Source organism: Podarcis raffonei, chromosome 12, assembly GCF_027172205.1.
Source record: "Podarcis raffonei isolate rPodRaf1 chromosome 12, rPodRaf1.pri, whole genome shotgun sequence".
Taxonomy (NCBI): domain Eukaryota; kingdom Metazoa; phylum Chordata; class Lepidosauria; order Squamata; family Lacertidae; genus Podarcis; species Podarcis raffonei.
In genome coordinates, this window is record NC_070613.1 from 37,294,969 (window position 1) to 37,319,686 (window position 24,718).

At 43.1% G+C, this 24,718-nt stretch overlaps 1 protein-coding gene across 4 annotated transcripts in view; it reads left to right on the plus strand.

Moving 5' to 3' along the window:
* The first annotated feature begins 1,196 nt into the window (after positions 1–1,196).
* The window catches only part of CREB5 (cAMP responsive element binding protein 5), a 265,104-nt gene continuing 241,582 nt past the window's right edge, over positions 1,197–24,718 (plus strand). For 3 of the 4 annotated variants that reach the window (XM_053359566.1, XM_053359569.1, XM_053359567.1), the window contains exon 1: positions 1,199–1,318. The gene's annotated coding sequence lies outside the window, so the exon portion shown is untranslated. Of the gene's footprint in view, positions 1,319–24,718 lie in introns of all 4 variants that reach the window. The other variant, XM_053359570.1, reaches the window with a different exon arrangement.

Below are 24,718 nucleotides of genomic sequence, written 5' to 3' on the forward strand. Positions count from 1 at the left end.
AGTGAAAGACTAGGCCCCCATTTACACAGGAGAGACCCTATAGATCTTTTCCTTGGCAGCAACTGACTATAAGACCCACAGTGATTGGCAGAATAAATGCTCCTTACATCAGTTGCCAGTAGAGAATAAACTGACCTGACCAATCTTAGCCCTTTGAAAAAGAAGGGATGGTCAAAATTTTATTTCCTACATGGCTGCTTCTGTCAATCAGGCCTCAAATAGTTACCCATAAGAAACTGAGGCTGCAAAATCCAAAGGTAACAGTATGATACTAATTTAATTAGGACTTATTAAAATATTACAAAGCAGAGAACAAGCTTTGTTCTTCTCAAATCTTTATCAAGTTGAATGTAAAGCAAAAAGCAGCAAAATTTGGATGGAGGTGCACAAACTGATCATGATGTAACCTCCCTGCAGTTTGTAGCAAAAGGGTCACACAGACTTGCATTCCAAACCCCACGCACGTTTTCCCGGGTCTGGAAGTACCGGTGGCCGAAACGGGACATGTGATTTGGTATGCGCAAGACCAGAGTACTGAGTTCAAGGGAGCCCATTCCGGGCTACATGCAAGATGCCGCAGGTTGCTGCAAAACAGAGTTCAGGATGCACGAAGACTAGAGCCACTGAGACGCCCTGCCTCGCCATCTGTGTTGTGTAGTGGGCAGTGCGCCCTCTGCATGTGCTCAGAGGTTTCCTTTCTCCTGTTCTTCAGCGTTCTGGGGTCGAACCTCGGCCCAGATTAAGTCCTGGGGGGTGGGATACACCTCTTCAACAACTGCACGTGTGAATGGGCGCAGTTGCATGAAGCCCTTTTCTCCGCCGCCTCCGGCAACTGCATCGGAGACGCTCCCTGGGACTTATCCCGCCCGCCCTCCTTCTCCCCCGGGAGCGGAGGTGGGGGCTCGCCGCTTTCCAGCTTCCTTCTCCCGAACCCATCTAGCTGAGATTTTTTCCAAGCTGACTCACAGAACTAAGGGCAGCGTCCTGTCATCCCCGGCGCGGCAAGCTGTTGCTTGCGCCGCTTGCTCTCTCTGCCTTCGCCCTCCCTCTCCTCCTCCTCCCTGCGCTCTGAATGGCTGGAGGGGAGGCGGGCGGGGGCGGAGCCCACCCAGGACACGCCCCTCCGGGCCCCGCCCACCGCTCGGCTCTCTCCCTTGAGCAGGGACCGCAATGATTTAGAAGTTCAGGAATCCCACGTGACGTCACGGAGGGTGATGTAATGCTTCTCTAAATAGAACGTATTGTAACCTTCTCTCAGTCCAACGTGGTTCCTTCACCCAGGCTGCTTGCTGGTCCTTTCCCTGCTTACACTTGTTGGGTAAGTCCCTGGAAATACGGAGCTGCCTTTCTGATTGCCCCAAAACGCAACTTTACATCGCGTTGTGGGGGGGGGGGGGTGGAAAAACAAAACAAAACAAAAAGGCAAAACTCGCCTTGCTCAAAACTTCTCGCTTGCAAGGGGTTTTGCTGCTGCTTTCTTCTTGCCCCAACGAGCGCGCGCGCGTGTGTGCGAATTCACACACACACGCACGCGCGGGGCTGGTACTCCGCAGGGCAAAAGAAAACGCAAAGTGGCGAGGGGTTAAAAAAACAACAGCGATCGAGTAAAAATTGCGAAATGTTTGTAAACGATGTTTTTTCCCTCTCTCTCTCTCTCCTTTCTTTCTGTTTTGGTTGTGCTGTTGTGTCTGGGATTTTTCCCGGGTCTCTGCTACAAGTTGATGGTTGTTTGGGTATGACTTTCACTTGGGAGAAGGAGCCGCTCTCGCTTTCAGCTTGGCGACCGGGAGGCGAGAATTGGCTAGGTGGGAAAGTGTGGGAGAGACCCGAACCGGGAAGATGTAACGGGGGGATGCGGGCGTCTCCGCGCGCTCCGCCTCTTTGCCCCGTGCGCTGCCACGGTGCGTTATCAACGGGGAAGATTTATCTGTTATTCATTTATTTATTTGCCGGGGGATGGGTGTGTGTGTGGGTGTGTGGAAGGAAATAACCCGCCTGGGCTGTGAAGAGTTAAAATGGGGGGACTTCGCTATATAAAAGGCGAAGAAGCGGCAGAGGCAACCTTTGGCGACCGCCAAGTGCACGAAAGTTTGGGCGCTTGTGGAACCAAAGCGGTGGCGAAGAAAGTCGTCCGTTTGCTGTCAGGCAGAATCCATCACTGAGATCCTACCTGTCTCCTCCACCCCCTGGCCCGACAAGACTTTTGGGACTTCGGCGACCCGAGAAAGCCCTTCCCCAGACCCCGAAAATTGCTAGGAAACGATCGCACAGGCGCGGAGAACGGTGCGCTCTGCGTGTGCTCAGAAACACTCCAGGCGTATGTGTTCCTCTGGCATTTAAAAAAAAAAAGGTCCCTGATGGGATGGAGGCTGGCAGGCTGGCAACCCGTCCCCTGAACTGTTTCTTTTTAATGCCCCGTCCCCTTGGCTTGGGACTCCTCCTGATACCATCGCCGCTTGCCCGCAAGAAACTAGAGAGGTAAACCTCGTGGCCAGCAAGTTGCCACCACCGCTGACCTCTTAGGTTTGGGGGAAGCGCTTCGTAAGGCGGATCTCTAGGGAGAGAGCGACCCGGCTCGCCTCCCCCTGTCCTGTCCCGGTTGCCCCGCGCAAGATCTTCCTCGTTGGGCGCAATGACAGCGCTCTCCTTCGCCACCAGCTCGCGGCTGCCTCCCCACCCCACCCCCTGATCGCTTCGGATCCCCAGCGCGAAAACTTTTGAACTCCGCTTAGGGACTAAGGAGCGACCCGGAGAAGTTTCATCCTTTGGCTTGGGCCATCTCGGCGAGGGGAGAGGAGACCATCTCTCTGCGCCCTCCTTGCCGCGCCACCTTTCCATCGCCTGTCCCCGCGTGGTCCCCTGTTGTTCCAAAAAAGCTGTGTGTGTGTGTGTGTGTGTGTGTGTGTGTGTGTGTTTGGTTGTTAGGTGGCTGCCCCTTCCTTTACACACACACACACACACACACACACACAGTGTCGCCCCCGCCCTATCTGACACTCTCTCTGGGAGTCAGAGGCTGGATCTCGGGCCATTACGTCATTCTGCAGGCTAGTAAAATGTGTGATTAAGAGACTCCGATCTTGGGGGCTGGGGGTTGGCTGGAGGATCAGCAATCCGGCTGATCGGGCGCTGCTACCTGGCTCCAGGTCGACTGCTCTGTCCGATTCCTTTAGATCCAAACCCTCCCCCTCTTAAACACTGGGATGTGTCTCCCTCTTCCCCCCAAACTCTCCTTCTTGGCTAAGTTTTGTCGTCTGAGAAGAGCGTCAAAAGGGGAAATACCTGCTAAGCTCAACTTGCCTGCTGCGGTGTCTGCGCCATGCTGAGCGATCGTCGAGATCCAGGGCTCCTAGGAAAACTTCGCAGCGCCAAAGACAAAGAGCTTTCTCCCACCCCCCACCTCCAGCACACACCCCTTTCCCCCTTTTAACCGGGATAGTAGGCAAGTAGTAAGCCTGTCTCTTTAAATCCCCACCACCAAGCAGCGCGATGAGAAGTTTCTTGCATGGAATCGGGCTGATACTGCACGCGCAAAGTTTGGAAGAAGGAAAAAGGTCTGATCGGGAAGGGAGAGTTTTCTAGGGATTTCCTGGTCATCACAGAAAGGTTGGGCGGGAACATTCCGATCCCGATTATATCTTACTTGGAAATATCCTATTGAATTTCCCGAGGTTTTTCTTTTTAAACCCAGGGAGCGTCCAGTTGTAGCAGCCTTCCCACTGGCTCCTGGGGACGCTGCACTTGGCTGAAACTAGGACCTGAGAGAGATTTGGAACTGAGGTGCCTTGAGTCTAGCAAGTCACCTCAACTAACTCCCAAGAAAACTTTTTTTTTTTTTGCAGGATGAAACTGTCATGGAGAAACAGTGAATATAAACTTAGGCGGATAGATTATTTCAATCCAGATCTTGTCTGTACATTCACATATGCACACACCAGACAAATATAAAATCAGTGAGTGTGTTTATATAATTTTAGGTTCTTCTTTTTGAGGGAAGAGGCAACACAACTCTTAATTGTGCTGCAGCACAACTGGGGGAGGAGTATGCTAAGTTTCAAAAGCTGTCTTTAGCATCTTTTACTTTTACGCTTCAGATAAAATTTTCAGCAAGAACTTTAAACGGCTAAATCTCATTCTTGGGACTCCCCCTCCCTTCTCTTGTGCAGGTTGCAAAGCCCCAGAGAGAAGTGTGATTAATGATCAGCTATAAGTGATTAGTGGTTTTATTCAAACTGTTACCTCTGACCAGAAGCACACATCAGAGGATTAAGAGGCTCTTTTAGATAAATGCTCATTAGTGGAAGGGGAAAATCAAAGATAATAGGCAGGCACACAGAGACAACTTTCTAGGAAAATCACTCCTGTCTTTGGAATAATAAGCTCTGTTCACAGAAAGGCACTTTAATTTAAAAGTTGCTTTTATCTTGTAAATCAAAGTTTGATGTAGAAGTCCACCGGGCTATTATAACCTAGATTTTCCCATATCCACAGGACAGAGATTATCCTGGTTGTGATATTTCTTTTCCTTATAAAGAAACAATTGGAATCTTGAAAGAAACTAGTCATTCCCAAGTCCAAGTATCTTAAGGTATCCACTTTGAACGTAAGCCTGAGAGACCTGTTGTTGGTTAACTAGATGGCGTAGTACAGTATACATCCTAGAGATGTATAGTTCTCCTGTGCAGAATGTAGCAGCAGTTCACTGCGTGTCCTTTAATGCTTTCAAAAAAAGTTGATTCTACCTGGGTTTAAGGCTAGACAGTTCTATACATTTTTAGTCACATTTTCCAAGCGAGTTAAAGGCTCGTGGAAAAATTAATCTCACCGCTTCAAGAAATGGAAGGGGTGAGAGGTGGTGGTGGGTGTCAAACACTTGATTAAAGTACTGTAGTTACTTGGAACGGGAGATCTGCTTTCAACAGTGGATTGAACAGCTAAAACTCCACTAGCCTTACATTCAGAATTATAGACTCAGACAGATTTTCCGTGTTACTTTTACTGTCGAGAGAGAACAAAATATGGGCACTAGGAAGGAGAGTTGACTTGTGAATTGGGTGAAGCAACTCATCCTCCAGAATGCAGTTCTTTTTTCCCTTGTCCGCTCTTTTCTTCTGCTATGTGCTATCCTGTGTTTTGGGGTGAATTATTACCTATTGCTTATTATACTTTGTAAGGTATCATGATATTGGTGCTTGTATCATGCTTGTGCTGGGAGACAGAATTCAAACAGTAAATTTGACAAACAAAACAACTTGTTTATTATGTGGTGCCAATGGTTACAACTGCTCAGGTTAAACTCTCTTTAAAAAGATACCTACGTCCAATGAGTAGCAGAGAAAGAAGTAAGGCGAGGGGTGATATATTTGATTTGAAGTGTTGGTTTAGGATTGCAGTATAGGTATTCTGGATATACTTTTCTTGTATATAAGAAGGTGAGGCCTGAGACAGATCCGTTTCCACAGCAAACTGTATTAACAGCAAAAATTGGTGTTGCAATTCAGAAATTGAATGGGAATGAGGTTGAGGAAAGGGGGATCTCAAAAAGAGCATAGTTTGAAACCGGAAGGAAAGCCAAGATAGAGTGGGCCATCTATACTTTGCTATGACTCTTCAGAAGTCACTGGCTCCATTTGTCTAGATGTTGTGCATTGTGATATTTAGTGCGAGGGCCCTTTCTAGAATCTAGAGAACTGTTCCTGGTCTCTCGGCCCAGTTAATACAATCTTTTTATAGTATTGCACCTAATCTAATCTTGCAATATTCCCACTTGGAAATCAGTCCTGTCTAGAAAATAAGGTCTATCCAATAAGCGATTCTCATACACCTGTGTTTATTTCACGCTGTGTGAGAGACATCGATCATCACATGTGTGATGAAGTATGCCATGTATTAGAAGTTTGTAACATTTCACAAACATTTGCTCACACCAGGTTTAGAGTTTAGTCAATTGGCACCGCGTAGTGTGTGTGTGAAGCGGCCCTTAGTTGGAAGGGGGTAACTATAAATTGACTTAAGACACTTGATATTTTGCCGTCCTCCCATATTAGCAAATCTTTATTTATGCTGGCAGTAGGGACAAAGCAATTCAATCTGCACACCTCAACAGAAAGACCCCAACCCACTTTGAGATATTTTGTACTTCAGCACAATACAAACCTGGGTGCCTATCATGAATATGCCTCTGTTTTTTATGATCTGGGCTGCTTTAGAATGTTCTGTTCTTCCCTTTTCTGTGTGAAAATCATCCAATGTGTCTAGTTAAAAAAAGTTGTGCAGGCCTCATAAATTAGGAAGCCGTCTTTAGTGTGATCTGCCTTTAAGTAGAAACCTAGTTTAGGTTCATATGAAATTTCATACAACTGACTGTCTTCCTGATGGCGGATAAAATTAGCCCTGTGTAATATTTCACAATTTTCAAGTTCCATCAGCGTTTCTTTTCTTTTGCCAAAGTGTATTAATGCACAGCTTAAAACACTTACTTCAGCAAGTTGAAAATTATCTTCAACAGAGGATAATAAAATTTGGTCCCAGTCGCTTGTTACCTTTGTCTACACCTCTTACTACTTTAAAAATGGTTATGTAGTTACATTTGTTTAAAATCCACATTAAAGTCAGGATTCTAAAGGCTGTTGAATTTCCCCCCACTTACTCATTCCATTTAACTGAATGATCCTTTCCTGAATTGGGTTTTGGATTTGCATATAGATTTTTTTAATCGTTAAGAGGCTAACCAGTTTCAATTAAGTCATTTAAAATGCATTGCAGTTCATATAGTTGCTAGTTCACTTCCAGACACATATTGTTACCTGATTTGTTTAGCCATGCTGTAGCTGTCTGGGCTTGGGTTTGAGAGTAAAGAACTTGCACCTCAAGTTAGTGTATGTTAAAGAGTTACGGTCCTGGGATGAAGTTCTTAGCACAATTGTGTTGCTTGAATTCCACTGTAGCCGATGCAGGACTGTGGCTCTGGTTTTCCAGATGTAGAACGTTGTCAAATCTAATATCTGAAGGCTGCAAACCATGCAAATCGTGTACAGTTTGGTACATGTCACATGGCTGCATCAGGAGGTACTTTGTGAAGCATAGCACAAAATCTTAAATAACAAGAGCTCCCACCCAGCCTGATAGCCCTTTGTTTCCGTCTTCAAAAACTTAATGAATCATGATGTTGACTCAGTTTGGTGAGATGCAAAATGTAAAAGGAGGTGTGATATTAACTACGAACCAAAACTTTTAAGCCGTGCTAACATGACAGATGTGTTTCTCTAAATTACTTTGTTAAATTTGGAAACGGATGCCAAACACACAGTCCTGATTTTTAGTGCTTGCATTCAGGTAATGCTGTCTTATTTGGAAAGTTAATTGAAATGTAATTCATTTGCAGATAAATATACTTAGGACTGCTGTTTTTGCATTCCAGTCCTCAGCATGTTTACATCGATTTGAGTGGAACTTAATTTTAGGTTTAGGGTCTTTTGGTATCATCAGTGCACTACTTTTCTGGTTAAAAGAAAGAAGAAGGTTACTTGCAATCCAATCCAATAATGTTTACTCCAAAGTAAGTACCATCGCTTCCAGTGTTGCATACTCCAAGCCAAGTATGAATGGAATTGCAGCTTTAGTAAGTTACTAGGTCATAGCAATAATTAGACCAGAGATTATATTCTGGTCTAATTGAGTATCAGCCAAGTTAAAAAGTAGGAAAATGCTTATACAAGGAAGTAATTCTTTGAATATAATTGTTATGCCCATCATTCATGTTCCGTAATAATAACTGTTTAATGGGGAATAATGGGAAATAACACTGTGTTGAGTTTTTATAGCTAAAACATATTTGAGATGTTTTCAAGCCTGAGCCAGCCAGCATCTTTATAATAATAGCTTGCTTGGTGTTCCCAGGGACATTTGCATTACGTATATCCTGCTCTTTTGAAATAAAGCATATGTGGTTCTGTACAATGCAAATTAAAACAATGGATAAAACAGAATGCTCCCAAATAATTGGCTAATAAAAAACTGTGAACAAACAAACAATTAACTAAATAAATAATAAAGCAGCAGAAGAAACCAAGTAGATCTGCTAGGGAAGGAAACCCCTTGGAACTCAGAAAAGCCTGAATTGTCTTCTGAAAAAGCGTAACTCTTGAATACCATTGTAAAGCCAACAGAGAGGAGACAGAATCAACAACAACAACAACAACAATGTTTTTACCCCGGAGATCTGGCTGGGTTTCCCCAGCCACTCTGGGCTGCTTACAGCACATATAAAACATAATATAAAACAGAAAAAACATCAACCATTGAAAGCTTCCCTATACAGGGCTGCCTTCAGAGGTCTTCTAAAAGTCTTCTAAAATAAGTGTTCCAAAGCCTTGATTTCCATGCCTTGAGAAGACATGCACTGGATGGAGAATCTCTATACTGTGAGACCCTGCAGCAACCATGCATTCCATAGTTATAACCACACTTGACAACTGTTATCTGCTCTATGTGAGGCTGCCTTCAAAGATGGTCCAGAAGCTTCAATGGCTGCAGAATGGAGGTGCCTGCTCGTCTGTGGAGACCAGGCGCTCAGAGCACACGACACCCATGTCGTCTTAGCTGCCTTGCTTGCCATTTCTAGTGACCTCTGAATGATTTGGGACCAAGCTGCTTGAAAGACCACCTGCACCATATCAGTGTGTATGGGCTTTGAGATAGCGATGGACCCATAAACAGGGCCTTCAAAGCCTAAGAATGGTTAAGTCCGGTGAGCCAGTGTGGTGTAGTGGTTAAGAGCGGTAGTCTCGTAATCTGGTGAACTGGGTTCGCTTCCCCGTTCCTCCACATGCAGCTGCTGGGTGACCTTGGGCCAGTCACACTTCTTTGAAGTCTCTCAGCCCCACTCACCTCACAGAGTGTTTGTTGTGGGGGAGGAAGGGAAAGGAGAATGTTAGCCGCTTTGAGATTCCTTAGGGTAGTGATAAAGCAGGATGTCAAATCCAGACTCTTCTTCTTCTTAAGTCCGGTGAGCACCTTTCTGCTTATTTATTTTACTTATGTATTAAATTTGCATGTTGCCCCTCACCTGCGGATCTCAGGGTGGCTCCCAACATAAAAATGCAATATAAGAGCACAAAATACATGGCAAAAACAAGAAAAAAGAAGCATATGTAAGCATAGTGACCCCATTCCCTCCCCAGCATAGCCTCTGTGCTAGTGTATTTTTTAATACATGTATTTTTTAATGGGCCTTAAAGACCATTTTATTCCCAACTGCTTTTAATTGACATTGATGCTGAGGATTTGCCACTTTAAGGTGTGTGTGTTTGCTTAATGCATTTTCTGGTACTTGTTTATATAGTTTTATTCTGTTGCTGTTGTTTTATCTGCTGCTGTTTTAATTCAGATATACGAGTGTGTCTTGTTTCAATGTATTTAATATTGTGTATCACCTTAAGGGAGTAAGTCTAAAAAGTTTAGAGAGAGAGAGAGAGACTACTTCTTTTTTTTTTTTTTTGAGGAAAAACTCATTGAAACAAGGCCATTTAAAATTCTCAGTAGGGTTTTAAAAGTACGGATTGGTTCATTTGAGAGAAAGCAGCCTCTAGGCCAGGCATAGGCAAACTCGGCCCTCCAGATGTTTTGGGACTACAATTCCCATCAACCCTGGCCACTGGTCCTGTTAGCTAGAGATGATGGGAGTTGTAGTTCCAAAACATCTGGAGGGCCACATGTTGTCCTTGACTGGTGTAGACCATGCATAACTAGACCAGTAGTCTGACTTGGTGTACGGCAGATAGATATGCTTATGCTTGGCTGTCTATTGCTTTAAATGTCAGCACCTATCCTTTAAACTGGGCCTGGGAAGCCACTTGGATCTAATGAAGCTGTTTGAAAATTGGCATCGTATGTTCCCTATGGCCCGCCCCAGTTGACAGTTTGGCAGCAGCCATTTTGACTCAGTCATCTTTTCTGAGAACTCTTCAAAGACAGCCCCACATTCTCTTACTTAATTAAAAGTTGGCGTTCTGATTTTAGCATGCAAATGGTGATTGTAATAAAACACTTGAATATATGGAGTTGTCCAAGGGGAGATGGCTGGGTTTTTTTGTTTTTTTTTAACGGGGTATTATAAACGTAATTTCTAATATTTCCCCCCTGGGGATTTTCAAAGTAAAATTTAAAAAAATAAGAATTAGTATGGTTTCCTGAGCTTGTAAGATATTATGCATATATATATATATATATATATATATATATATATATATATATATATATCCTCTGCTTGGGAATTCAAAGAAGTCACTTTTCCAAAGTAATTTTTAATACATATTTTAGATAGTTACACTTACTAGTGTTAGTTTAATTTGATATAATGCTTGTAGTTTTTGAGATCTCTCATTGTGTGATTCTACTCTAGGACCATTGTCAAAAAAATTGTTCAGCTTGCTCTGTGTCCCTGTTGGAGTTTAGCTTGCATTTCTCAGGTAGCACCCTCTCATATACCCACCAGGTATTTGGGTACCATTTCACCTGTGCTTAAACAGCTGCAGTGACTCAGTTTTGGGGGGCAATCCGACATATTCAGTATGCATGACTTAGAACCAAGGCACCTGAATAGTAGCATATGTTAAGGTCTTTCTTGAAGGTCCACCTCAGGGTGCTCTGAGATTCCACACCTCAAATAATGAGATATAAATATTATTCAATCAATCAACAAAGATCAATGCATGATTTATGTATGAGCTAAACAAGCTATAGCTTAGGGCCCCGATCTCTTGGGGCCCCCAAAAAAATTTAAAGTAAAACCCCCCACTGGATGTACTACATTTCCAAAATATAAGATAAAAAACAAATAAAATAAAACCTACATACAGCAACAGTGGCAAATGGCTTTAGATACCTATTAGGTCCATATAGCATATTTTCAACACAAAAAACAACGACAATTTGTTGTTGACAAAGGATAACTGGACATATAAAGGGCCCCATTACCTTCAGTAGCTTAGGGCCTCATCAAACTTTAATGTGGCCCTGATAAAGATGCAAAACTGTTATGGCATGATCAAAGAAGGAAAACATTCAAGACTTCTATAGGGTATGTGCCAGCTTTCGGATGAACCTAAAGTAGTTCTCTGGATTGTGGACCAGGGGATTGTGGCATGTAATGGTTTAGTGGTTCACCAAAGGAAGCAGCTGAACTGTAAGGAAATAGGGTGAATTAGCTAGGAAACCTGAACAGGTTACATACTCATAGAACCCATACTGGGACAACACACTTTAGTTATCACTTATAACTCATTCCTCGTGTGGCATTTACAGTGATGGTGGTAAAGTGTAGGTCATATCTATTCACTTGTGATGGGATTATGTCTAAAGTAGGGGTTCCAATCCATGCAGTGATTGTAAATTCAGAATCAGGGAGACAGTATTAGTCTGGATTAATTAACACAGAGCACACGTGTGTGAGCTTGCGTATGGGGTGCAACAGTCAGTCTTCTGAAATTACAGTAGTGCTGCTATCTGATCCTTAGTTATTTGGCTTTCACCACTGCTCTTAGTCTTCCTTATAGCATCCGTATAATGCTACATAAGACAAACAGCACTTTTTAAAAGTACTGTAAGAAATCCGATATATACAAATTAAGGGTCGACATGACCCAATCCACTAGGGTGGCCATGTGTCCCATTTTATAGAGGACAGTCCTCTCTCTGTAGAGCTGTCAGGGGACAGTTCCCTGTTTGAAGGAGTCCTCTATTGAAATGTCTGTCTGGTTGAAGTCTAATTTAAAGATAAATAGAAGGAACAGCAGCAACCTTGAAGTTACCTTTCAACAGTTAGCACTGGAATGGACAGCAGATTCAGCAGGAACACACCTGGTCACCTGTCTTGATGGTGGCAATGTATTGCATTTCCCTTTAAATTAGAGCCATTCTTTCTACATTTGTATCTATAGATATATATTAGCATATGCAAATTGTATGCAGATTTGGGCCATGTTTTGTCCTCTTTTTGGTACTGCATAAGTGGACACCCTATCTCTCCCCCCACCCTACAAAACAAATTACTGAATTGGGATTTTTGTGAACCACTGGCTTTTGCAGTTCCTGAAACACAGGTCCTGGCTTTACACATTCAAGGGTGATCTCCAGTCATGGTTTCCCCAATGGACTTCTGTTTGTATGCATTGGAGTTGCCTTCCTCTCTTCCGCACAGCAACTCCTAGTGCCTCAACCCGCATCCCACCCCAAATCTGCTGTGGAGGGTTGGGGCAACCCTCCAGAATAGATGGGGTGTGAAGGTCTTCAGGGAGAGAACAGGAAGGACATTGGATCTGTCGTGTGTGTGTGTGTGTGTGTGTGTGTGTGTGTGTGTGTTGTCCATGCAAATGTAGAAATGCACTTTTGTTTCAGCCTTGCAAACGTATGAACTACTTTGTTGCACATGAATAAGCCCAGGGACGGCCTATGTGCAGAAGGGCATACAAATAATTCAGGTGAAACTTGCAATAATCTGGCTGCATCACATATATAAACATACTTCATGCTGAATCAAGTTTTGAAACGTTGAAGAGCAGGCTTTTAAAGAAGAAAGATTAACTTTGGAAGACGTGGAATGAAATCATGGGCAAACGTATACAAAAAATGAATTGGAGTGAAAGGAGACATTTGTCCATACCTACACTTTTTGGACATTAATTTATTCTCTTCCTTTCTGGACTTTGTTTCCTACTTTGCCCTGCCAGAGCCACATACCCCTAGGCACAGCTAAACTGATTTAACCTTTTTGCGGGCAGTGGTTTGTGAGCTCTTTTATTTGGGACTACAGTCACTGGCAGAGGAAGAGGAGTGCGGGGGGAGCGCAGTGCGATCCCTGTGGGGTGCCATTGTGGCTGCCTCCCCCCCCACGCTGGGCGCCCCGCCCCAGGGACATGCGCCAGCCCCACCCCCACCTGCTCTCCACCCACCCCGCCCCCCCAGTGCCGGAGCATGAAGCTCTCTCACTGGGTACAGTTCTAAATATTGGGCTTTCTATATGTGTTTTGAATGTTTCCAATGGGTTTTTGGACTCAGTATACAAAAGCCATAAGAGAGTGTGTGTGTGTGTTTTTTTAGCATATCATTTTCCACAATTATTGAACATACTTTTATATCTTATACAATTTTTTGACTTCCGTCAATCACATCTGAAAATTTTCCAATCTTTTTCACATTTCTTACTTTCACTGTTACATTTAAATATCATAACTAATGCCTCTCTTCTTTGCAAACTTCTTGTAGTCCTACTAGCGTAATTTGTTGATTACAGTTGCTCTTCAAATAGTTTGTATATTTCTTCCAATCTTCTGCAAATCTCTGGTCCTGCAGGTTTCGAATCCTTCCTGTCATTTTGTCCAATTCTGCGTAGTCCATTAATTTCGTCTGCCATTCTTCTTTCGGCGGTATTTCTTCTTGCTTCCATTTCTGGGCCAACAAAACTTTTGCCACTGTTGTTGCGTATAAAAACAGTTTAATGTCCTGTCTATTAATGTCCTCACTTATAACAAAAGCCGTAAGTTAAAGCTTGTTGAAGTAGCAGGTACTAGTGCTGCCTAATGTACTTTAATTATGATGTTACCACAGAGAGAGAAGCTGGTCCAAATGTTTAGGGTTATGACCCATGATTTACATAACGGAAGCCTCAATCCACATCGTTCAGTTTCCTCCAACAAACCATTAGGCTATCTCGCATAATGCTTTATACTGTAGGTTTCATCTGTACACCATAGGTTCTAATTTTTTTAACCCAAATATCCTTCAAACTTTTTTGCTTTAATTTATCTTCATTCCTATTTGTATGTGCTTTTCTCTTCTGCAATTGTCTTAATTTGAACACCACTCCTTTCCTAAGTGCCTTCTATTTTATTTTATTTTCTGTGAGTTCTAGTCTGTGGTTTTATTGGGGTTGTAGAATTGGCTGTATGGGGCATAGTCTGGCAATAGGGACTTGCTCTTTATTTGGAAACGAATCCCATTTGATTGCTGGATAAATGTGCCCAAGGTTGGAATGTTTGAGTTGCCAGAAAGGAAAAGGATGGGTGAACAAGTACGCAAGAGCATTAAATTTAATTTTGAATTCTCCTAAATACAGCCTGTCAGTAGTCTCACTATCTCCATTTTCCCTAGAGGCAAAAGACTTCCTGGCACTCGACTGGGTGCTTGTGACATGACTACACATACTGCCAGCTTCTTTGTGCTTCAGAGTTAATTTGATGAAGGCTGCAGTCCTATAGTTGCTTTCCATGGGGAAATCTCCATTGGATTGAATGGGCCCTATATCTGAATAGACATGCCTAGGATTGTATTGTAAATGTTAGGATTGTACTGTAAATGTGGGAATCTCAGGGCAGCCATTCTCAGATTTCTTTGGAGTTGTCTTGTCTTGTCTAGAAATTGACATAGGAGAATGGCAGTTAAACATTCAACAGTGGATCAGAGGCTCTGAAGTGTAAGAAAGTGAAAGGTAAGTTTAGGAAATTCAAAGTATCATTTCAGTGCTTTTGTTTGCTACTCTTTCCTTGCATGCTGCTTAAAACTGGTTCAGATTAGCATTGTTTTTCTAGAAATTGCCACTATTTGAATAAATATTTTTTACTTTTTTGTATTCAGACAGTATCTATTTAGTGTGTGATATAGATACATAGATGGGAAAACAACAAAGCATGCCAAGTATTTATAATTCTCATAAAGTACAGTATCTCTCCGCTGAAAACCAGTGCACAATAGTGCAACTGGCTGGAGATTTCAATTCCCATGTTCCTGAAAGTGTTTATTACACTTTGTATTGCTGTATTTTAAACAATGGGCACAAACCACACAAAGATAAGCACCACTGATTTCAATGGGAAAGTTCAGCAATGTGCTTAACTTCAGCAGGATAGGACCCTAAATGATGTTTGCTTTCAAGGATGGCATTCATATAACTTAGAGAAACAATGCACATTGTAATAATCCCCGCTTCAAATTGTTTTGTTTCAGGTTGGCTCCAGTCCATTGAAGGATATCAGTATATCTAACCTGAAGCAAAGATCTTTAACATTTCTTCAATTGTTCACATGGGCCAGGATCCAAAGATCCAGGCCCAGACTAGACGAGACACCATTAACACAATTAGCCTTAAAAAAGAAAAAGAAAATAAGGAGCAGGTGAGGGCGTGATCTGGGTTGGGCCCATGTTTTGTGGGAATTGGTGGGCTTGTTATTCTTTGCTTCTCACTGTGCGACTGATCTGGATTGGAGACCCCACACCTGCTATTTACATAAGAATACAAGCTCCCAGTCAAAGATTTTGACGCAATTTAAAGGAGGCAGAAGGGTCCCTCTGAGATGGATCAGCATGGTGGGGAGGGAGAGAGAGAAAAGGATGGAAGCTCCTACTTCTCATGATCCCAATTCAGGTCAGACCCCCATGCTAATTCACACAATTTATACAGTGGTACCTTGGTTTACGAACTTAATCCGTTCTGGAAGTCCATTCTTAAACCAAAGCGTTCTTAAACCAAGGTGTGCTTTCCCATAGCAGCGGGGAACTCAGTTTACAAATGGAACACACTCAATAGGAAGTGAAACATGTTCTTATTCCAAGGCAAAGTTCACAAACCAAAACACCTACTTCCGGGTTTGCAGCATCCTTAATCCAAGTTGTTCATAAACTAAGCTGTTCTTAAACCAAGGTACCACTGTAATTGCATGAGCGGTGTCTGGTATAAGGCGGCTTCAGATCTGATTTTCTTAAGAGGACCTGGATAGCTCAGTTGGTTAGAGTTGGCACTGATGATGTCACGGTTGCAGGTTCGATCCCTGTTATAGGACAGCTTCACAGCCCTGAGTTTCAGGGGGTTGGACTAGATGACCCTCAGGGTCCCTTCCAACTCTACCAATCTATGATTCTTAAGTAACAGAGGCCACTCTTTTGGCAAATCACACTTCAGTTTCCAAAGCAGTTTGTGATAGGACATGGGGGCAGTAGTTACAAAAAAGCAAATAGGATTTTTTGCTGGGCTGTATACACACCATACATTTAAAACACGCAACCTCCTCACACACCTTTAATGAGGGTCTTTATGAAAGAGAAGTGGAATTTAGTAAACCTGGAAAATGTAGTGTACTCCTTACAGTACTACAATTCCTGTACCCTTAACAAACAACAGTCCCCAGCAAGATTCTTTGGGGAGGGGCGATTGTTATGAGATTGTATGAGGAGGGCAGAGTCTCCTAAAGGTGTTATGATTTAGTGAAAGTTACAATTAATCAAGGTTTGATTAAACTTTGCCAAACACGTAAGCCCCCTGCATTTAGTTATGCTAATGAGCCAAGCCAACTGGGTAGAGGTAGCTGAATGTCAAGATGCTGTCAATGGCTCACGGCTGGTTGCCCAGGAAAGTATGAAGACAAGGAAATGTTTCTTACAGTCCTTTTTAATTTCAGTCTTTACGCAGAGAGGCTATAGAACCCAGCCTCTTGGATAATGGTGTTGTCCCAAGTGAATCTCCACCCCCATCTCTCCCACTTCCTCATTCATCATCCTCGTCATCTCCTCTACGGGTGCTGCTACCTGCCCTCTGTCTTTGAGCTCTTTGCTCTCTTTGCTCTCTTTTAAAGCTTGCCTTCTACCCTTTGACTTCAGTGTTTGAAATTAGCCAGGCGTGTTTTGTGACTGGCACAGGTCCAATTGTGACCACTTGGAAATCTCTGGATTCTAGGTTGGCGACTGAGGAAATCAAAATGTCCCTTAGAGAAGGATCTGAAATACTGTCTTTGAAGCTTGAATTTGTTTTGCTTGATCTTTTGATGTGTAAACCTTTGTTCTTTAAAATATAAAGTGGAATAGAAATGATAATGATAATAATAATGAAATCCACTGCAAAACAAAAACAAATAAACTAAAACGGCACCTAGACATTCCATTGTGGTGACCGTAACCTAGGTTTAAGGTGCCATTTGGAAATTAAATTATATATACAGATTTCTAACACTGCTTGGCTTGGCCTATTTATATCAATAATCATTATATCAGCTCTGTAAGGTAGTAGTGGTTTGCAGGGTAATGCCTTTTAATGAATTCCTGAATCACAAAACTAATGGTCAAACACTACGTTAGATAGTGTATAGCATGCAGCTACATGCCTTGTTTTTCTTAAAATTTCTTAAGTTAATAACAGCGAGGTTGTGGATGGTTGTTATTGGGATCAATTAGCACATGGGGGGGGGCTTATCCTGTTCCTTCTTTTCCCAGCCACAAACCCCTTCCATCACACCCATGTGGCTATAAGAATTAGTATTTTTAAAAATCTCATTGGCGCCAATGGAACTTTTTCTTTTAAGCTCTGTAGCCATACATGGGGGATTTGGGGTGGGGCTGTTGCTCCGATAAATCTCCCCTCTCCATAGGTTGTAATCGCAATAACAAGTGGAGGCGTTGGTCATCTGAAACTATTATTACTTTAAGAAAAACAAGGCATCTACGCATTAAGCACCACATGTAGTTTAACATATGAGCAAAGTTGATTCGGGGAGCACCTGTTTTATTTTTTATTTTTTTTCATGTGTATAAAGAACTGCAAATTACTACATTAATACGAGACAAACTGTGGTTAAGGTGAATAGGACCAGATAATTACGGCAGGCTGAAAAACATTGTGGAGGGCTGGCAAAAATACTTTGCCCACATTTGTACACGGATAAAACGTCTGGCAAAACATGTCTTTCCCTTCCATCACTGAGAAGTTGTTACTCAGATGCAGTGCTATTTTTCTAGAAAAAGAGTTGCCGGAAATCGCCATGAACGCTTCCCTTATTCTCTTATAATGGCAATGGCGTCCACCTGAGAAGTGCCGAAACTGAGTTCCAACTGAAAAAAAGCTCTCCTCAGATGTAATCTGTAAAAACAGACAAAAGGGTTTCATAACTAAATATACATTCCTGTGAGTTGAGAGATGAGTACAGCCCTGAATTCACTGGGATTTACTTGGGGGATAAGTGTACTTATTTATTTATGTATACTGTGTTATAAAATATATCGAAGTGGTGTACAGCAATAAAAACATAAAACCATACAATAAAAGCCATAAAAATATAGACTTAAAGCCATGCAAAACTTGTCAGGATGCTTGAACCCAAATATATTTACTCAGAGGCGAGTCACACTGAGTTCAGTGGAAATTACTCTTAAATAAGGACTGCAGCCTTAACGTGATTATTCATCACTCACTTTTTCAGTGGAAAGAAAGGGCATACAAATTGTTGACATGCTGCATTGCTATCCTTTACTGGAATGTCCCATAAGACTTTTTTTCTGAGAAAAAATTCTGTGATTTTTCTTTCCCTCATCCACCTCTCCAAAGAAAAGGAAAGCCAATTGTAGAATTTTAGCTGAATGCTCTCCACCATTTTGTGTGTGTGTGTTGGCTGCCATCTTCTTCTTCTCCCCTCCCTTGGCCAGTGCCTGGAAAGTGGCTAGTCCTGAGGCATTGTGGAGGATGCAAAATGGTGGCCAGGTTGCCAACTCAATAGCTGTTGATGCCACTGCAAAGTGAAGGAAAACCTTAGGCCAAAGAGCAGCAGCAGCAGCAGCAGCAGCTGTATTGTTGCCATGGTCAGCCTCACCCCTGAGAAACTGTTGTAGAATTTCTCATCCCAGGGGTGTGGCATGCATCCTGGGGTGTGTGGTGCGCGTCCCAGGGGTGCACAGCGAGCGGCGAGCACCCTGGCAGGTGCCGCCAATCAGGAGTCAGCATCTTGTTGCCCCCCTTCGGAATGGCACCCAGGGCGGCCCGCCTCCCCGCCCCCCCAGAATGCCCCTGCCCCCTTGAAGAAAACTGGTGAAACGGTTCCCCCCTATTTCTCTTCCCAGAGCTGGCCCACCTATGAGGCAGGGTGAACCACCTGCCTCAGGCAGCGGAAAAACGAGAGGCACCACAGAGAAGGAGATGTTCCAGCACATAGCATTGCCACTTGTCTTGCTTGCCCCCAGCAATGCTTTGAGGAGCGCCCTGGCTCCCACTGCGTTTGGTAAGAGCCAGGGCACGGTGGTGGAAGGGGGAGCAGTGGCAGAAGTTGTGGGGATCAGGAGGCAGCCATTTTCGTTTCTTCTCATTTGGTGAAACGGGATGAAATATTCGGCTTACAAATTGGATGGAGAATTTCAAGAAGCTGTTTATACTTCATTACCTCATCTTTCTCTGTTTCTCATTCCACAAGCTGGAGTTGTACCCAGAGAAACATGATTAACAGTGTAGTTCTATAATGTGTGCTCAGTAGGGGTGCCAACTTGCCCCCCACATTGCGGGGGCTTGGTGTCACATGATGTAGCCTGCCCTCCCCACGAGCGCTCACCCGGCTGCAGGGGATGGTAGTCCCCTCAATATGGGGGGGTCGGCCCCCTGCCCACAAATATTGAGGGGGCTGAAGCCCCTTCCACCCCTATATTAGTTGGTGCCCCCGGTACTCAGATGTAAGCACCAGTGACCTCTGTGGGACTTTAGGTAAATAGGTACAGAATAGTAATTTGAGAGGAAATTCATTTTTGCTGTTTCTCCTCTTCTGATTTCAATTCATTGCTTTTCTGTTTCTTTTCCTCGTGACTGAGCTTGATGATTTTTTGATGAGTTGGGGGCTTTCAATATATCTCTGTCTATCTATCATCTATCTCTCTATCTCTCTATCTATCTATATCTATCATCCATCTATCTATCTATCTATCTATCTATCTATCTATCTATATCTATCTATCTATCTATCTATCATCTATCATCTATCTATCATCTATCTATCTATCTATCTATCTATCTATCTATCTATCTATCATCTGTCTATCTATCTATCTATCATCTATCTATCTATCTATCATCTATCTATCTATCTATCTATCTATCTATCTATCAAATTATCCTTATTCTTGAAACAGTTTGCTTTCTGCTGACTTCTAAGACTTCCAAAATTTCAATGAACTTGGGCGTTTCCTCTCTCTCTCTGTGTTTGCACACATGCATGCATGATGTAATTTTGCAGTAGTTGTAAAATAAACAAGTAAAAAAAGAAAATCAGTCGAAGAAACAAATGTCACAGTTGTACTTCTGCTTTAACCTGACACCTTATTTATGTAAAGCCGCAATCTCATCTATATGCTCTTTAGTTTTATGTAGCTCCAGTCCTTCCACTGAGAACGTGCTGATTCTAAACTTCTCAGGAACTTCTCATAGCATTCAAAAAGAGTTGCACAATGGTTATGTGTGTAGTCTGCAAGGCATCTAAGGTAAAGTGCATTACGCCTCTGCGTAACTGATTGGGAGAAAGCCCTCCAGACTGCAATAATCAGCAGAGAATTATTAAAACCAAACTATTATCCCTTTGTCAAAAATTGTAAATGGCATTATTTACACGGGCCTCAATATAAGTACATTGTTTTGTGTTCTCTTTGCTAACTCCGTGACTGACTAAACCATTATTCTCCGAACGCTGCTCTGCTGAGATCATCCATGACAATGGTGTAAAAACAAACATGTTTTAACACGATAAAGTCACTATATAATTTTAATGTGGTGTTCCCTGCGCCAAAACCTACGTGTTAATTTCAGCTCCAGTCATAGTCGGGGAAAACATCCACTTCTTCCTCCTGCCCCCCACCCCACCCCAAATTGAAAAAATATAACATTTCTAGAAAGGGGGAGCAATAATTGTGCTTAGTATTGCAGTGTGCTGAGCATCAAATAATCCAGTGTGCTGCTAAGTATTATGTATTCACACCCTTCATCAGTGGGAACAGAGGATTCAGAGCACTCCCCTTAATCATCTTCTTCCCCCAGAGCTTAGTAAGATTTCCAGAGACTCTTGTAGCTTCATTAATTCAAACCTTGACATATGCTTGGGAGTTAAGTTTTCTTTGCTTAAAGAATCAGATGTCATCCTCCCAGCAGATTGTGAAGATAAGGCCCATTTCAGCCTTGAGTTTCTGAAAGAGAAGTCTCCTTCCTCGACCAATTTGAAAACTAGACTTGCTACTTTAAATGAGAGAGAGAGAGAGAATAATGTTCCCCGAACCATTTAGGCTGTAATCCTAAAGGTACTTGCTAGGGAGTGGGTGGCGCTGTGGGTAAAAAACCTCAGCGCCTAGGGCTTGCCGATTGCATGGTCGGCGGTTCGAATCCCCGCAGTGGGGTGTGCGCCCGTCGTTCAGTCCCAGCGCCTGCCAACCTAGCAGTTCAAAAGCACCCCCGGGTGCAAGTAGATAAATAGGGACTGCTTACCAGCGGGAAGGTAAACGGCGTTCCGTGTGCTGCGCTGGCTTGCCAGATGCAGCTTGTCACGCTGGCCACGTGACCCGGAAGTGTCTCCGGACAGCGCTGGCCCCCGGCCTCTTAAGTGAGATGGGCGCACAACCCTAGAGTCTGGCAAGACTGGCCCGAACGGGCAGGGGTACCTTTACCTTTACCTAAGCCCTGCTGAACACAGTGGGACCTACTTTTGCGTAAACATGGATTGGCTTGCACTCTTTTCAGCTCCAGAAGCACTTCACTTTCAAACAACTTTGTACTATTTGGTGGGAATTGAGCAGATACTGTATTTTTCTGTGTTTAAGACGCCCCCATGTATAAGACAACCCCTAATTTTTAAAAACCCAAAATTAAGAAATTAATTTTGTTTAGCTTTTTTGCAGGGTGGGGGAGGTCACTTTCGCCAATCACTCACCCGCCTGCCCGCCATGGCCGATTGCTTGCCACAGCCACTGCCGATCGCACACCTCGCCCCAGGTGTGTGATCGGCACACCTGCCCGGTCACTGCCACCAACAGCTCACCCGCGCACTTGCTGCAGCCGCCAATCACCTGCCCAATTGCCGCAGCCAATCGCCAGCAGGCCTTGTTGCAGCTACCAATCACCCCCCAATAGCCGCTGCCAATCTCCTGCTTGCTGCTGCCATTAATCACACATCCCCCCTCTGCATTCACTATTCATGTATAAGACAACACCCAATTTTTGCCTAATTTTATTTAGCAAAAAGCATCATCTTATACATGGAAAAATACAGTACTTTTCAGTGGAAGAAGCAGCTATATTCAATATATAAGACCTGAAATGATCAAGCACTCAAAACAAGCAGGACTGGCATCTAAGCATTGCAGTGTGGAGTACTACATTCTGTTGTGGCCACTCTGTTACATTGTCCCTCTCTTCTCTCCTATTCAGTCAACATCTAGGATCGCTCAGTCTTCACTGTGATGTTTTTGACATCCCCCTTTTTCCTTAACCTTTTTTTGTACTCCTGGGACTCCCCTAAGCCTACAGATGCCCCCTCTTGTGTGTCTGCGTGGTGTTGTTTTGGCTATAAAAGCACCAGCATCAGAAACAGAAGGAAAAATGGATTACATTTCTCTTGTCCCAGGGACTTCTGGCAATTCTCTCACTGCAAGACATGAAGCTACAGGGAACCAGGCAGAGGGCCTTCTTGGTAGTGGTGGCCGCCCTGTGGAACACCCTCCAATCAGATGTCAAACAGATAAACAACTATTTGACTTTTAGAAGACATCTGAAGGCAGCCCTGTTCAGGGAAGCTTTTAATGGTTGATGTTTTATTGTGTTTTTAACGGTTTGTTGGGAGCCACCCAGTGAGATGGGTGGCATATAAATAATAAAATTGTTGTTGTTGTTGTTGTTGTTGTTGTTGTACCTCAGCTTTCTGTTAAAAAGTGTCCAAGGAGATGAATTATTTAAATCCCTTCTATTAGCACTTTATGATCGAGATATTTTTACAGTGGTACCTCGGGTTACATACGCTTCAGGTTACACACGCTTCAGGTTACACACTCCGCTAACCCAGAAATAGTGCTTCAGGTTAAGAACTTTGCTTCAGGATGAGAACAGAAATCGTGCTCCGGCGGCGCAGTGGCAGCAAGAGGCCCCATTAGCTAAAGTGGTGCTTCAGGTTAAGTACAGTTTCAGGTTAAGTACAGACCTCCGGAACGAATTAAGTACTTAACCAGAGGTACCACTGTACTGTTTTCGTATGACATGGAAACACTTACTCGGGAAGTATAACTTTCCCGCTTTGCAGGTAAGAGTAGTGTGATGACTACGATTTAAAAAGACAGGTGTAATACGGATTCCTGTTTTCCCCCTTTCCGTCTTGCTACTAGCAGCTTCAAGACCGGGCTGTTTAAATCGGGGGATCAGCCAAAGAGAAAGAGTTAAAGAACCAAACCATAAATCCTTCTTCCTGTTCCACAATCTAAATTTCCCCTCATCCTCACTGCTTTTAACTAAAGAGAAAAGATGTTGGGACATCCATAACCAGATCTCCATTATCAGATCTGGTTTGTTCCAAATCTTCCCTGAACTCAATGACACTTGCTTCAAAATAATCATGTTGAAGATCACTCTGTAAGCCGGGAGCTTAGACCTTGGAGACAAGGCAAAGGACCTATAGTCAGTAAATCCACTTTGGCTTTGTGAGGATGGATTGATGGATTCTGATGCAGAAATTGGTAGGGATGCCTGGAGCAGGTCTGAGCAGGTGTTTACCTAAATGTGTTGCAGTATATAAGAGAAATTAGAATGCCATTGGTTAATTATCAGCCTTGAGTTTAATGGGGCAACTATTTTTCTCATTCCATTCAGATGTTCCATGGCTTGGCTGTCCCCAGTGCCAGATTTACGTATAGGCTAAACAAGCTATAGCTTAGGGCCCCACTCTCTTGGGGGCCCCCAAAAAAATTAAAGGAAAAAAAACACCTGGATGTACATTTCCAAAATATAAGATAAAAAACAAATAAAATAAAACAACAGCAATAGTGTTTTGTGTTGTGTAGGCTCCTATGATGTAAATAATGGCCCCTTCCTGCTAGCCTTTTGTTATGTGCAAATTGCTTTAGATACCTATTAGGTCCATAAATTACCATATAGCATATATTCAACACAAAAAACAGCAACAATTTGTTGTTGACAAAGGACAGCTGGACATATAAAGGGCCCTATTACCTCTTGTATCTTAGAGCCTCATCCAACCTAAATCCGGCCCTGGCTGTGCCCCACCTTCCACTCTGCCTGCTTTCCAGTAGAACTTGGAGAGCGTCTAAAATTAATTGTGGAATTGTGGAATGCACAGTTTATCGTAGTCTGAAGTTTGCACAGCTCCCCTTCCTCCCGCCACCTTTGTAGGCTATCGGTGTGCATGAGTGCATATGCAGTGATTTAAAAACCACGCAGAAAAGTCTTGCACTATGATTTAATCAGGGCTCCTGTGAGAATAGCTATGGGCATGGCATGGGTTAAATGAATCACAGGGCAGAAACCAAATGGAATAATGGAAAATTGTGGCAAGCTGTACATAGTGCATTAATTTGAACAAAGTTTGGAAATAAAAAAGGAGGAGGAAGCCTGGCAGATTTCTAATGATACAATTTCCAATCATCAGATTTGCTGATGATTTGCAACATGGTAAGTTGGTACTGCAGTATGGAGAGACATACTGATGGTGATAATTTGTAAAGCACGAATAAAACTTATTTGTCTGAACAGAAAATTGGCTCATTTTTTGAAATCCCTCTGCATCCCATTTGGTACTGTTGTGTGCAAAGGGACTAAATTTGGGCTGTGTGTGATTTCTGGCTGGAAAACTTGCATTTCTGGTTGATTCACTGTTTCTACAAGTTAATTGAGTTTGCAGCGTGAACACTCCGCAGCTTTCATAGTAGGAGCTGTGCA